This window comes from Cinclus cinclus, chromosome 9 (genome assembly GCF_963662255.1).
Source record: "Cinclus cinclus chromosome 9, bCinCin1.1, whole genome shotgun sequence".
NCBI classification, from domain to species: domain Eukaryota; kingdom Metazoa; phylum Chordata; class Aves; order Passeriformes; family Cinclidae; genus Cinclus; species Cinclus cinclus.
Window position 1 is genome coordinate 5,365,333 of NC_085054.1, and position 10,703 is coordinate 5,376,035.

Sequence of the window (10,703 nt, forward strand, 5' to 3'; positions counted from 1 at the left end):
ACCAAAGTGAAATATTTCAGCTAATGTCATTTCCTCTTCCACAAGTCTAGTCCACCAAGCTAAGCAAAAAAAAAAAAAAAAAAAAATCCAAACCAAAACAGTTTGCTCAGCTTTGCAGACAAACAACGGCAACAATTTATCAGGCATCAGATCCTAAAAATTCGGGTACATGTTTCTTAGTTGGGACATTCAGATAGAAGCATATTTGCAATACTTTTAAGCTTTATTTTCATTGACTAAAGGGCATATGTCACCATGGGGAGAAAAAAAAAAAAAGGGGGGTGTTAAAATTCCAGCTCTTCTATAAGACTGCAGAGAAAGTCCTTGGTTTTCACATCAGGTGAATTCAAGGCTACACGAGGCATAAGGGTCAGACCTACTGATGGCAGGCTGAAAGCTTCCCATGTTTTACCCACCTCTGTATTTACAAAAGAAGGTCTACATGCAATATCCTCCTCATGGAGGGTAGAAGTGACAGCAGTTCACACCTTTACCTGACTAGAAACACCTCCATCAAACCACTTCACTGCCTCTGCTGACAAATTCTCTTAGAACCCTAGCTGATATTTTTAGCTGAATTCACTTCCAAACCAAAGACAGGCCACTGTTTACATTAATCAAAATTAGCTCCTGATGGGCATTCTATAAGCATCACTAAAACACACACACACTGTACACCGGCTTTCCCAGGCACACAAGTTTTTGTCTTGCCAAAGTTTTTATCTGCTAACTCGTTGCTTATCCAGGAGGACAATTTTTTTAGCATGAACCTCACCTACATGCCTTCAAAAGGCACCTGCTTTCCTCACTGCCAGTGCTGTGCGAGTGCTGTGAACACTGCACCAGCCCTGTACCCTCTCCTGACATCAGCAGCTATCTCAGACTGGTCTATCTGACCCCCTCGAGGATAAACAAACAGAGCAGGATCTGCTGTTACAGGTCTGGGGCTGCAATCACTCCCAAACTTGATTGCAAGCAGAAATCCTGTTCTTCTGCAGTGCTTTTCCAATTTATACCTCCAATACCCCTCAAGTAATTCCCCATATGACACTGATGCAGGGCAGCAAACAGCACATAAGGCAACCCTGTGAGGTCCTCATGATCATTTGTGGACTGGAATAGAATGTAAAAGCAACACAGGAGTGACCAGAAGACATACAACATCACTTCCCACAACAAACAAGCTCTTCTTGGTTTGGCCTGCTGCATCCAATCCTACTTGCCTAATGCTCTGTGCAGGTTGCAAAAGTGTTCTCAAGAATCAGCATATCTGATTTCACACAGGCACCTGTAAATGTAGGGCACTGATACTGGGTATCTGTTCTACTTCAGCAGTTACAACTAACTCCAGAAAGCTGATTTGGAGCCTAACCTTTTGTTACACAAACAGGACAAAAACAAACTCAGCAGGATACTGGTGCTCTTATTTAGGAAAATGACCCACCATGGACTAGTATATGGTCCAGCATACCATCATATAAATCCAGATTTCATCTGAAAGCAACTACATTACTAGGCTAATTACAATGATTCTGATGTTAACAATTTTGATACAGAAATTGGGGCAAAAAATGGAAAAAATGATTGGAAGATTATTCAAGAATAGAAAAAAAAAAAGAACCAAAAACAGGGAATAAAAAAATTACGGTGGAACGGAAAAATGCCAAAACTGGATGTTGTCACAACAGAGAATATCCCTAATGATAATAAATGCAAGAATGAGCTAGCAAGCAACATTAACAAAAGTCCAGGTGAGCTCTTGTGAGTTTGAGATCCTGCCCAATGAAAGATTTTGGTCCTCAGAGCCCCAGGGCCACCTCAGAGGTTTTAGGCTTTTGAGACAAACTCCTACTGAGTATTTTTACATAACTACAGAGCACACCCCAAAACTGAGGGTCCTCTCAGTTACCTCTGAGGAAACCTGCTTCACCCCTACCCCTCAAAACAATGTACATTTTACCCAAGATATATATAATGTCAGCTGCTTAGGTGGGAATACTTAAATTGCTTGGAAAAGACAAGGGGAGTTCCCTACACTGCAGGCAGAGAAGGGGAGGTGCTATTGCAAGAGGTTACCTTATCCCAGAATATTTATGAGCCCCTCAGTCTCACTGCTGGGATCCCTTCAGCACAGTGGGAAGACAATTCATGGATAAGTAAAAGAGGTTAAAAACCAAAGACAGGTGTGGTTTTCCCAGCTCTCACGTCTCCTGCAGGACAAAACACGAGTGGTATGGAAACTGCCATGGTTTATACTTCTACATACCCAAAGTGATTTTGCAGACTGTGGCTAGCATTGTCTGAAGGTGCTGTTTTCTTCATATTTCACAGGACTGTCATGCTAACAAGCATCTCTTCCAAGCTGAAAAAGCACCTGTGTTAGGAGAGCCCCCCAGTACCAATGAGCAACGCTTAATATCATTGCATACTACTGATGTGCAACTGGCACCCATAAACTTCTCATAAATTTTGCACCAGAACATCACAAATCCTCTTTTGTCCGTAAGTCCATAAGCTCTGGGTGTCATTAAAATGCAGCAATTATCACTGATAGGCTCTGGCACAGATTCTTAATTAGCTGTGGGAAGGTAAGTCCTAACAAAAAAACCCATTCTTCTGCTGCGATATGCAAGTTTAGAATCTTTTTAAAATAAAAAAAAAATTTGAGCAGAAATAAGACCTACACCCTCTCTTTTGTAACTTTCCCTCCATTATTTGCTGTATTCCATTGCTCACAAACAATAGAGATGCTTACAAATATATTTTTACGCAAGCCCTTAGTGATAAAAATAACTCCTTTCACATTTCACATTGAAGGGCAGCAGGATCCTTGCTTCTCCTTCCAAACAAACTTGCATGTATTTGAGCAGGTCTTGCTGCCCCACTGTCCTTCTCCCTCTAAACACTGACACAGAGGGAGATAACGGAGCCGAAGGAATGCACACGCTGCTTCGCATGCACACACAGCAAAAATGAAAAGTAGGTTGTTTGATGTTGAGGGTGAATTGAATTGATCCAGGCACTCATTTCCAACACCATTATTTAAAACAAGCAGTACATATTATTGACCAGTGGACATACAATAATAGTGTAATTAGCTGTCACCTAAACAATCACCTCCTTGTCATTTCCGATCCAAGTTCAGGAAGTGGCACAGACTCAGGAGGGCAAAGGGCTGCAATTAACAGGCACAGCTCACTGCTAGAACTGCTTTAACCCTCTGCAGGTACACTTCTGGATGCAGCAAGCAGCCAAATCCAGCCCACAGCAGTACCCAGAAGAAGACTGCATTTCTACATTCATTAACATTTGTGGAGTTACTCATTAAATCCTGAGTCAAGTGGTGTGAAGCAGTCGCATGCTTCAGCAGACAGATGATCCATCAGCTCTTGTTTACTGGGATCTTAACACCACACGGGAAGCAAGCCACAAGTTCTATATTCTGTAGAGGATTTCCTTCCTCACCTTGCCAATTCCAGCTTTGCACTGCAGAAAGAGCCATCATCCAGACCACGCTAACACAAATACAGCACAACCTGGGGCTCCTGTGCACCTACCTCTAGCTGGCATTGTTCAGGCCAATTCAGTTCCAAGGCCAAAAAATCCTGCTAGGTTTTCTATTAACAATTTAATTAGCATTTCTGTGTATGCTTCTCAGGGAAATGTTTTATCAGAAAGTTACTCTGCCTTGATACAACTGGGGGGGAAAAGCCACATCCTTAATTGGTACAGCCATATCAATCACATCTCAGTATATTCAGTCCAGATACTGTTACACTAGCAATACAGAACCTGTTTTGATCAGAGAACATATTAAAATTGTTCTGAGAAAATAATTTCTTGGGACTGACTCAAGAGAAGCTTTAGTAACATCCAGTGAATAAAAATCATCCTAGGCCATAACGTATCTTTTATTTACAGACATTGTGTTATGAGGCTAAGAGAGCCAGAAACCAACAGGTTTGGTAAAAAAACAACTTTATGCCTTAAGCACAGAAGAGAGGATAGGGAGAGGTCTTTGCATCTCCTTGTTCAGCAGCGAGAGCACTCACACAGGAAACTGAGTCCAAAAAAAGTCATATTCAGAAAGGATGCTTTGTCCCTCTCACCAGAGAGAGCACGCTGAAGAAAGGTACCCAAAAGCACATTCCCTCAGTCTGCATGTGCTCCCTCACGAGGCTTTCATCCATCAGCCAGGGACACAGGTTCCTGGGCAGGTTGCACACAAAGGTGGTTTCTAATCCCACATCAATCAGTTCATCACACTCTTGCCAATTCTCTTCATTTTTTGAAACAGCAATGAAAAAAAGTCCTCCCAGTCACTTTTCTAAATCCCTGCCTCCCCACCTATAATCACTTACTCAAAAGAGTACACTAGTGACAGCTCTTTGGCAACTCAAAGGATGAAATTATAGCTGAATTGAAGAATTACAGTTTCTAACTTCCCTCTTTTCTACTGTAGAGGCAAAGTCCTCATTGTTTTAATTTGGAGCAGAGATTAGTACCAACTGTGTTTTGCCTTGCCTCTTATCTTTGCTAAACAAAAAAGTTATATAATGTTTCAGGAAATGAGTTCAAGTGAATACAACCATCTTTTTCATGGTACTAAATGCTTAAAAAAGAATCTGGTTTGTCCATTTCGGCACTTATGTTTATTCAAGACAGACAAGGCACAGGGAGTAAAAAAGAAAAAAAAATCCCTGTGCTGTAGAACAAAAAGACAGTTAAAAGTAATTTTCTTGTCTAAAATTCCTATAGCTCTGTAAAACTGCAAAAAGCAGGCATCACTTAGGCTAGTACCAATTTTTGTGATAGTGCTGATTTACTGGCATGACCGAGGAGATGTTCACAAATCCATATTTTAGAGACAGGATTATTATTCTACAGGCATATTAAGGACAATGTTAAGAACACAGGTAGCCTTAAAAGAATACTGATATACATGACACAAATAGATCCTGTCATAGGGAAGATCTCGGGGTGTTTCAGGATATATGACTAAGAGGCAGGAGAGAAGAAAAGGCAGCTAAATGAGAGCATTCCATACCATTGTTTTGAAATTAATGTTTATCAGTTTTCCATGAATCACCAACTGCACTTTAAATATCAGTGTCTGTATTCTTCAAAAGACTATAAATACACCCAGTTTTATTTGCCCGTTCCAAAGAAAGCTGTGACAAGTGTGACTTCTATTCCTAATATATAGCAATGATGGAGAGTTGTCACAGGACTGCAAGAACAGGCTTTGCTTTTTTGAGATGTGAATGACAAAATACTGCTGTGCACTGTCACATCCCTTTCTGATGGGCAAGAGCATTATCAATCTGTTTGATAATAACACTCTCGCTGGTTTTAGACTAGACATTTTTCCCCCCTCTAATGACTCCAGTTCTACAAAGAATCACTGGTTCTATCAGGTTTTTTTTTATAACCTTGGAAGTTTAAATCTGCATGAATCCATTTCATCTAGTGGAGCTTTAAACCCTTCTGCTGGCTATTAACAAACCTCAGCTGCCTTGTACTTAGAGCTGAGCTCAGATGTTTCCTCCAAATGAGCAAAGTAAGAACGGAGCAGCTTGTACACAGTTACACAGCAGAACCAAGCAAGTGATCAGTCCTTTCCTACACAATTTCTCACAGGGTGAGGGTGTGGGAAGAGTCAAACTACCGAGCAGCATAAACACACTGAGGAGCTGCTAAGCAGCAGACTTCTGTCTCCAACACCAGGACCACTCACTTCTTTCCAGACTTTAAAGAAAACTCAAAAACCCTAAAGTTTGGTCTTCACCAAGATGTTTTTCCCTTGCAGTGTGATGAACCTGAAATCCACACAACTATCTTATTCAAAGTTATCCAAGGATTTGGACTAAGGTTTCTTTGTCAAACTTTTAAGCAGAAAGCAAAAAATTCTGTACACAAAAGAGCACAGTTAAGGAACCTGCACATCCCAGTCCTAACAACAAGAAAAATTAAGAGCAGGGGAACTAGACATGGGGCTATATTTCTAGTGTTATCTGAGGTCTACTGATACTTTTGTTTATTTTCTAAGCACTGTGAAGTGACCCTTACTATGTTTCCATGGTCAGCTAGGCACAACATAGAGGAAATCAGTGATATCATTGCACTGCAACTGTTTGGTGCAGGTCAGACCTTCAAAAACCTGGAGGATACTTTGATGAAATAGTGCTATGCCAGCCTGTGCTCCATGTGCTGTGTAAGGGACAGGCACTGGACTCTAGGTGGAAATGAATAAGGAATTACAAGTAAACCTTACTGAATTGTAGATGTTTCTCTTCCACAGATCAATACAATTTCCAAGGAATCAAAGATTGTGAAGAAAAAGCAACATGCTGTGTGCATACCCCTGAAAACAGTGAGGTGGTAGTTGTATAATGCACACACTTGAAAGGCTTAAAGAAAAAAAAAAAAAAACAAAAAAAAAACTTCAAAGGAAATATTTGTGCATTCCCTTTTAGATTACTTTATGGGGAAAATAGGCTATTAAATATTTTATAGTTGTGTTCTGTACTACCAAACTATCTGTTTAGAGTTACGTCTAAACTTTTCTGAAAGGTGGTTGAACTTGCAATAAGAATAGTTACTTGACAGTACAACAGCTTTTCATGGAAATCTGTGTGGTTTAAGGTGGACTTCCTGAGCACAGACCAAATGCCCACACTTACAGGCTGCAGTTACCCGTGTTCCAAGGGACAAAGCACACGGATACCTCTCCTTCCCGCTGTGGCTGTTGGAAAGCTGTGGGATTTCTGCATTAGTCAGCACAAGTAGAACTTGTTTTTCTCATTAATTGCACCAGCAGGGTATACAATAAACAGCTGCCTCAGAGGAAATAGGAATGAGAAGGGCTAATACAAAAGGAGAGTCCAGTGTAATGAATACGGTGGTTCTGTTCTACCATGTTCATTCTCTTACTGGTATTTGTGAAAAGAATTAAAAATTTCAGAATGCATACAGTCACTAACAGACTGGTGGGCTCCAGTGTTCCCAAGGCACATTATTTAGCCCACAGATGAATACTGAATGTGTGTTCCTGTCCCAAAACTTTGCAGTCTCAGTGTAAAATCTGAGGCTATTGTTCAAGCCAGTGTTTGAGGGGGAGTTTCTAAGCTTAAGAAAAGGACACAGATGCTGTCCAGAGAGATGCTTGAGTAGGGATGTGCAGATATGGTCCCTAAAGAGAAACACCCAAATACAGACACAAGGTAAAGGAAAATACCTTCTTTCAGAGTTATCTGCTTTAAGAGGAATAGAGATTTCCCATTTCAGAAAAGAGAACATTTAGTATCCAAAACAGCTTAGAGATTAAATGACCTGAAATGCTCTCCCAGCTTTGTTGCTTCTTTTATTCCCTTTGCCTCAGCTGCCCTACTAGATGAGCTGCAGGAAATGGCAGGTGCTGCTTCATATGCATATATACTTCAATAAACAGTGATATAAAATCCAGGCCCCTCACACTGCATGCAGGGAATTTTTCCTTTCTTTGAAATGAAATCTTTTAAAAGAAATCTTAACAGGAGAAAAAAACCCCACAGCTTTCTCCTGGGGACCACAGAGTCTACTTACATATGAGAGACAAACACTAAATGCATTTTGTTGCTGAATTACAATGCAAGCTTCAAAGAGAGTCTCCAAATTAATTCAAGTGCATCAGACATCCAAATTCTAATGCAACCAAAGTGTGCTTTAGCTGTTTCAAATAACACAACGTAAGTTCACAATTCAAAACCTAAAGTGCGAGCTTTGTACCCGTAAAGAAAGGGGATTTACTTAGGAAACCAAATTGTGAAGCTGTTCTCTACCTTACCATTTCTTTCCAAAACATTGGAGAGGTTTAACTTCCCTCCTTGGTAGTTTTGTAGACAGTGGCAAGGCAGAAAATCATCAGGGCTGAGAGCAGCATTCTATAGCACCACCTAAGAAAGGAAGAGTGGTCTCTGGCTGTGCTTAAATAGGGCCCAGGCAGGGGGTGTGGAGTCACAGGTGAGGCTGAGCAAGGTTGTTAGGGTGGAGCAAAGCCTCTGACAGACACGCACAGTTTGTGCTTGGAAAAATGCACTCCATCTTCTCCAGTTTTTCAGGGTATTTTCCTTTCTAATGTAGATGAGGATGCTGCTTTCCTTACCATGGCAATAAGAGGGAAATTTTCAAATAGGCCAGAATATTTTAGAAGTGCGAATCTTGATACTCGCCAGTGAAAGTTATATTCTTTAGTATATCTCTTGTGTGCTTCCATAAATCTCATCCAGAATGGAAAAGATTCCTGGAAAGGGCGACGAGAGGAAGGAGCCTTAAGGCTATTTCTTTTCCCAGTGAAATCCCTCTGCCCTGTCTTGAGAGCTCTGAGGTCGTGTGCCATTAAACGAGCCAAGCTGAGTGCGTATGGACGGGCCGTACGTACATCAGCGTGGCAACAGCAGCCAGAAAGAATGACAGAAATGGCAGGAGGACTGGGAGGCACTGATTTAAAGCAGGGGGGAAGAGGCCTTTCCCCATGGGAAGTGACTGTGCACTACAGACCAGCCTTGTGCTCCCCTTGCTGTTGGATTTGTGCTGAGGTTGGGCCACGGTGGCCACTGGCTTTGCTGGGCACAGTGCAGGGCTCATGTGGCCAGGAGAGTCCTTGGGCTGCCTCCTGTCATGTGGAGCATCCCTGGCCACAATGTCCTTTGCACTGCTAAAATAAGCTATGCTGTCTCTTTTTAAAACTGTCCCTGTCTCACTGTGTTATTAAAATTATATCAACGTCCCTTCAGTCTATGGATCAGTGGTTAAATCTGCTGTCAAGTACCAATCAAAGTGTGAATGAAATTAAGAACAAAGGGCCTAACTTCATCAGTGTTGTTTTTCTCTTCTTTCCCCAGATAATAATACCTTAAAATAGAATGCCTTATTAACCGCAGACCTGAAGGTTAATAACTACATCAACAAAACAAATGTAGTAAATTAAAACAATGCATTAACATTCATTAGTATTTCACTGTTGATTCCCAAACATGCTGCTATTGCTATTGTGCTATTACCAGGCAATAATTGTTATGTCAAAAGATAGGACCCATATGGTTCAACAAGATCCTCTGGGAGCTTCTGCTGTATGAAAGTCAATCAAAAATACGGTTCTATAAGGAAAGATGTGGACACAGGAGAGTTGCTGTCAGTATATGCTACCCATGTGAGGGGCTCAAGTGACTGTTTTAAATAAAAGTTTTTAAATCTAGGGGAAAAAGAAGTGAGAGTTAGAACACAAGCAGTAAAACCAATAGACTGGTTCAGAGTATCTAAAACTCAAATGCCAGTCTTTGCCAGACTGGATCCTGTTATCCCGTCAATAGAAAGTACCCTCTAACACCTCAGAAAAATTCAAACTTTATGTAAATTTTCCTACACATAATAACAGATCCAGATGAGCTAAACCAGGCTGCTTTAAACAACACTCGTCCTCTGAAATATCCACAATTTTAGGTGAGGCCTAAATAAATAGAAGGTGGTGAACATAATGCACTGAAGATCCCAGCTGAAGTTGTCTGCCATCCAACATTAAATCCTGTCTTACGACTCAGGTCCTCATGGCAAAAAATAAATCCACATAATTAATTTCTAGCATGTCATAACATAGGAGATGGACAAATATCTGGGATGCTTCATCCCCTTCAGTTGCCCTCGTCCTCCTGGCCATCCTGCTGGAAGGAGTCAGGACAAGCCAAAGGTACTGTGCCTTGGGTTTCAGTGCCCTCTGATGTTCACCTGGGACCAGCCCGCTCCAAAAGTGCTTTTGTGGCTTGTTCCCTGCAGAGTGCTGTGGCACCTGCCTGTGGCAACCCCGTCTTCACAGGGGGTGTTTGCCTCATGCTCTCTGCAGCCTCGCCACCTTCCTCTTTCCCTGCAGCTTTGCCTCCTCACCTTTCCTTCTTCAGCTTCTCCCTGTACCCAGAAGCAGAGGCAGCTGCTGGCTGCCTTGCTCTCTCGTCCTGTGCCTCCAGCCTGTGCAGCTTCCAGCAGCCACCACTGTTACCTCTGGCTGACTTGTGCTCCCACAGAGGGCTTCTTCAGATCACTGCTGGTGATTCACAGGCTTTGGGGGGCCCTACAAATGAACAGAAGCCATCACTGTAGTGTCTTGGAACAGCCCCCTCGGATTACATCACCGTGTTTGCACTTCTGTGTCTCCTTCACAAGTTCATTATAAATTTCTGTGTGCTCCTGAGGCCAGTGTTTTAACAGCACGAGCTGTTGTGCCCAGCTCTATCTTGCTGTTCTATCTGGCAGTTTGTATTTACCAGGCACACACGGGCTGGGAAGGGTTGCGTAAGCTGGTTTCTATGGCAGGTTTCTATTCACCATCTGCTTGACTGAAAAAATATCTTTTTCAGTTAACACACGGGGTCTGGTGTTTGCATCTTTTGTTTCCTTCCAGATGCAATCTCAGAAACACAGGAGGGGCTGTGAGGCTTTGGAGGGGAGGAAAGGCCTTTTGAAACAGCTCTTTTGCCCAGCTAAAAAACACATTGTCCCTGCTTGGACACTGCAGGAAACTTAACGTCCTGAAAAACCACTTTCCCTGTACCCAGATACTTCCCATGGTACTGCTTTATCACAAAGGAGATAAAAAAACCTGCAAGCCTCTTTCTATATATACCTTCATCCTGTTTCTGGACTGTTTTCTTAAGGAAACTGGGATCTGTGCT